General features: G+C 44.5%; 1 long non-coding RNA gene across 1 annotated transcript; it reads right to left on the bottom strand.

Annotated features, from left to right (window-relative positions):
* Positions 1-3,892: 3,892 nt before the first annotated feature.
* On the bottom strand, positions 3,893-5,127 carry LOC146829659 (uncharacterized). The gene is made up of 3 exons (XR_014962032.1): positions 4,579-5,127; positions 4,394-4,478; positions 3,893-4,308 (listed from the first exon to the last, which is right to left on the bottom strand). It is a non-coding gene; the product is annotated as an uncharacterized LOC146829659 (long non-coding RNA).
* Between the last annotated feature and the right edge of the window lie 630 nt (positions 5,128-5,757).

Below are 5,757 nucleotides of genomic sequence, written 5' to 3'. Positions count from 1 at the left end.
TTTGTGTTTTTTGTAATTTGTCCGTTATGTTGCCTGAACATTAACCAAATTGTTGTTTTTAGATTGTGGTATATGTGTGCTACATTTGTGGGTGGCATCAATTGAACATGCTTGCAGTCTATTGCTCCGAGAACATCTGGGATAAAATCCTACTTTGGTCTTAATTTGATCTTGCTTTGTATTTAGAAAGTGCAGACACTGAGATGTGAGCCTCATGATGGCATCCAGTTCGGTTAGCCGAAATGGTGAGCTGCAGCCAGAGACATACCTGCTAACCTCCTTCACTGTAGCAGATCTTGACGCAGATGATGGCTCACTCTAAGAAAAATTACCTCTATTCTGGGAAATGGCTGGAAATGATCATTAGGTGGCACTTTTTTAGATAGGTATTTAATTGCGTGACTTCCTGAACGTGAGAGTAGCATGAGTAGTATTCCAATGCCTTTCGAGCATTGTGATACACTGCGTGAGGCTGTTGATGCAGCCTGTGCTTTGTAAATGCCACTGTGTAAGTCTTGTGTTATGATTTGCGTGGGAACACCTACCATGCATACATTAAAAGCTGCATGATACAACTCAACGCACAGCAGGACTTGCACCATGCAGTCCGCCTGATCAGATGCACCGTGCATACGGCATCACTTAGTAAATGTGACTTATCCTCATGCTAACTTGTGCCAAATGGTTCAAGGCACGGACAATGCAAGAGCTTAGTAAATCTTGGCCTCAGTTCTTTGAAGAGTTACGTTTTGAAGCAGGTTCTTGAAGAGGGGATATTTTGGGGCACCTTTGTGGATGGAGGAAAAATGTTCAAGAGCCTCGTACTCTTAAAGATTAAAGATGTTAATGTTAATTAAATTTGTTGAGTGCACGAATACCCGGGGGTGTCTTGACGTTGTTGACTGCCGTAATTCCTCCTAGTGACTCAGTTCTGAAAAAGCCAGGTTTTCAACTTTCTCCTAAAAATGGTGAGAGAAGCTGCTCCTCTCAGCTCGGCTGGAAGTGTGTTCCACAGCTTTGCGGTGCCATAAGCGAGACTCCGACCGCCCCAACCCGAAGTGCGTATTCTAGGTACCTTCATCAGTCTGCTCCCTGAGGACTACGGCTTCAACAGATACCTTGTGTTCTTCTCCTAGACCACATGGATGGTACAGAGTATTCTGAATCTTATCCTGGCTTGCACCTGAGGGGCAAAAAGACTGCATGGAATGTGGCGGGGATTTGGAGATGGTTCTTCGTGTTGAGGATTAATATTATTACTTGATTTTGTCATTTTTTATGAGTTTCTTGGCAAGAACCTGGTAGACCAGTTTGCAGTGCCCAGCCTAGCCTGTCCTTGGGGTCATGCCAGGTCCATTCTTTTGTCTGCTTGAAGGTGTTGTAGGACCTTGCTATGAAAAGATGATTGGAAACTTGTTCCTTTCACCGTGGGATTTAATTGTTACCTAAATAATAAATCTGAATCAAATAATGTACCGATGTCCCTCAAAGTTAAGCCCGGATTCTCTAAGGACTTGCATTGTGCTTGTGTGACACAAGCTGTCGCAAGGCAACAGAAGTCCTTGTCAGGGATTTACAAAGCCGCACAAAGCCAGTTTGCGTAGTTTAGTAAATATAAAGTAACGCAAGGCTTAGCATACCGCTGCCTTGTGTTCTTTGCGTCTGGGAGGCATTCCATGGATGGAGCGTTGGGCGCTCCCAGACCTCCACCCATGGATGTTTATGCAAAACTAAGGTCGGTAAACCTGGAATTGCATTAAAATGGTGCCTCTCCCAGGCTTAACTTGGAGAAATATCTTTATTTCTCCTCGTTACTTCCTTTTGCTCTGTGTGATGCATTCGGCATCATACACGGAAAAAAGGAAAATGCCTTTAAGTATTGATTTGTGTAGGTAGGTAGGTATCCCCTCCTGCACAAAAACAATCCAGCTTGTAACGCAGGCATGCTAGCTTCATGGCAGAACGGTGCCTGCATTGTAGCTAGGCTGCACAGAGTGCACCAGCACAAGGCAGGAGCAGAAGGGCACCATATTACAGTACAAATGACGCATCCTGCTCTCCGCTTCATGCTACACAGGGCAGTAGCTTTGCTTGCTGCCCTGCCTTGTGTGAAATGTTAATAAATATCCCCCTTAGTGTTCGGCCGCGGCTGTCCTCGTGGTTTGAAGTCACAAAAGTAGGATTGCTTTGTCTTTAGCCCTGCCTAGTTCAGAAAATCCTTTTTGTGTCAGCGGACAGTGATTGCCCTCTTAGGGTCGCTGATGTTATTGGGTTCACAGCTACGCATACAAAATGGAGGTAAACCTGAGGGGTGTCAATGTACACCTAGACTCCTAGGTGGTGGTGTCAGATCACCTGGGCCAGTGGCACATGTGTATGTGGAACAGAATTGGTGCTATCAGCAAGCCCCAATGCTGGCAATCTAAGATCATCCTTACGGCTCACCCTCTGACCTCCTGTGTTCCTCCAAGATTTCAATGTGGAAACGAGAGAACCAAAGTGGACTATTAATATGGGGGAAATTTTATATGTGTGGATTTTTTTCTTCAGTCAAATCTGCGTTATTTCAAATTCAGAGAATGACAACAGGTTTTCATGGTACTGTGTTGATGAGCAAGGGCGAGCGACATGTTAAATGTATGTCCAAATCGCTGATTGTTTTAGTTGTACTGTTGGTGATGCACACTCTTTTCAACACCTTCACTCCTCTAGGATACTTTCTCTCGTTTATTTAGCTACAGAACGAAGGGGCATATTTACAAGGGCTTAAAAAGCCAAAAAAGCAGAGATAAAACTATCGCCCTATTTACAAGAGGGTGCAAACATGCATAATCGCATGTTAGCACCCTTTTTCCCAGCACCTCCCTTTGCACCTCTAATGAGATGCAAAGTGGGCGTCACTGGGCGTACCCCGGATGGACTACCTTGCAAATATCGCTGATGTTCACATCGCGATATTTACAAGGCAGCCCACAGGATTTTATCAGACGTTAGATTTTGGCGAAAACAGGAGTTTTCGCCAAAATCTAACGTCTGCTAAAATCCTGACTTACCTATGTTTGACATAGGGGGTGGATTATGCTGATACGACCACAGGGTCGTATCAGCAAGATTATCGCTGTTTTGCTGGGAACATCGCTGGAAAACCAGCGATGTTCCCTGCAAAACGGCGAAGACCTCGCCATCTCTGGAATTTTTATCGCCCTGGAGAAACGCGTTGTTAATAACACGCTACCAGGGCGATAAATTCCAGAGATAGCCTGCGATAAGAAATTTATCGCTAAACACGGCCAGCGATAATTATCGCTGGCCGTTGATAATATGTCCCATATTTCTGTCATAGGAGCAGAGCCACGGCTGTCGGCTCCTTCCCTTACACCCAGCTTTTGTTTTGTCTTATTGTGAGGGGTATTTGTCCAGTGTGTGTGTTACATGGTGAGGAAGGATGTGCCTGCAGCCTGATGGTCAATTGGTTATATGTCTTCAATGTCTTATGTGCCCTGGCACTGCAATTCTTGATTCCGCCAGGTTCCCTTATTTCATTACTGGGTCAGGAGAGAACATTTCCAAGCATGGCTCAGTCCTGGCTTTCAGCACCGCTTCTAGAATAGTACTGATGCAAACATGTATAATGATCAGCAACAACCCCCGTCACACCAGTACTGGACACCCACACTGGTTCTCTTAGGCTGAGGGGTGCGCTGACCCCAGGATAGCCATTGCAAAAAATGGGGTTTTCCCAAAAGGCAGGGACCTGGGAATCAAATTAGTACAACAAACAATGGTCCTGACTCAATACTTCACAATTCAGTAATGTGTCATCACGTTACATTTGGAGCTGAATTTCATTTATCATAGCTCAAGAAACTAAATTTGAAGCGATACAACATCCTCCATTTGATTAAGCGATATTTATTTATTTACAATAATTCATATAAAAGTTCGGCGCATGGTTGCTCCAGAGGGAACGTGCATAGAGTAAGGGTGCTGAGAAGTGAGTGTGTGAAGAGAAAATTCTCAGAGAGCGATAGAAGAATTAAGATAAGTAACAAATTAAACGGTTTACAATTCACCGTACAAGGTGTCCTGGTCACGTATGAATAAATAAAGTCACAATTTTCAGTACAGAATCCAATTCATATTTTGGCACGTTGGGTAAAGGACGTGTACCAGGCTCATTCATAAGGGGGTGTCGACGTTTCGACCCGTCTTAGGGTACTGCGGTAATTTGATACCTTGACCATGCGGGTCTTCTTCAGGACAACAAGGAGGGGCAACCTGACGGAGTCCTCAACTTGACTTGGGGGTCTAAAAAAGGGGAGGTGTGAGTTAGATGATCAGGATGTTGTATAGCTAATTTGATTAACACCTGCCAGAGCGGGTGTATGCTTACCCAGCGTGAATCCAGGAAAGGTTCAACCATGAATCAATAGTGGCAATAATTCAAAAACCATGTGTGTGGTCCACAGACACTGGAACTGAAATTAAACAGAATTGGACAGTGTCAGTGCCAGGTCAGCGATCTATTCGCTCAGATTGCGCATGTGGGGGCATAAGATTAATTAAAATTCACAATACCTGCAACGCGGACTGAATCCGTTCAGCAGTGTAACACAGGGAACCAATTTGGGCATCACATATCCCGGACAAGGGCCGTTCTGTAACGTGGACTCAATCCGTTCGGCAGCTTGTTCCAGGGAACCGGAATTCAATTACGGCAGCCGGTCTAAGGGGAAACCAAGGTGAATGATAAGGGTACCAGTTGGCCAGCGTCGTGAGTTAAGAACTAAAAGTACTCCTAGCGTTCTTACCTGCATCTAATGCAGAGCGTGTTCCCGTGGCGTCTCAACCGGTAGGAACCGGGGGCGCATGCGCTCTGATTATATGAAGCGCACCGGGTAACCGTGCACGTCGTGACGGTGCGTCGTTAAGAGAGTCAGAGTAGAAAGACTCACCGGGGCAATACCTCTGTAGTTCCAATAGGGCTTGTGATGTCTATGTGTACCGGGGGTTGGACACAATTGGAATAGTGATTTAAAAACAAAAGTAGTACTCCGAGTTCAATAAATTAATCGGCACACAGTTTTACCGAATACTGTCTTGTAACAATGGATCCGATGTAATGAATACACAGATCATGAAGTAACATGTCTAAATTTACAATGAATGAATATAACCTGACAGACAATAGAACAATAGTTCCAACATATACATAATATAAACATACGTACAGTTAACCATAACATCGGCAGTCAATGTAAGGGCCAAAATGTACAGTGTTGACCGGTTGTAATTAAGGGCAGTAGATTAGCAGAACAGGCCACATTTCACAGTATACATGAAGCAGTGGATTAGCAGAACAGGCCACATGTCACAATGTACATCCGTAGTTATCATGAATAATATACCAGTGGTGAGAGATTAGTGCCAAAGATATACTACCCAGTACTCATAATGGAAATCTGTCTATTAATCTCCTCCAACTCGTTCAATCCTCTATGGATAGTGTCCAAGGAGTCTATCCATCTGCATTCCCTTCTATTAAGTGTGATACTGAAGTCACCTCCCCTGGGATTAGGTTTGATCTTTTCAAGAACCCACCATTTTAGACTGTCCGCTGCATGGCCAAATTTCGTAAAATGGTCAACCAAGGGTGCTCCCACTGTTTTACAGCGTATACGGCTGCAGTGATGAAGGATGCGACACTTAACTTTTTGAGCCGTCTGTCCCACATACATGAAGTCACAGGGGCAAACA

Source organism: Triturus cristatus, chromosome 5_2, assembly GCF_964204655.1.
Source record: "Triturus cristatus chromosome 5_2, aTriCri1.1, whole genome shotgun sequence".
NCBI lineage: Eukaryota > Metazoa > Chordata > Amphibia > Caudata > Salamandridae > Triturus > Triturus cristatus.
The sequence above is the reverse complement of the archived record's forward strand: the minus strand, read 5'-3'. Positions and strand labels throughout refer to the sequence as shown.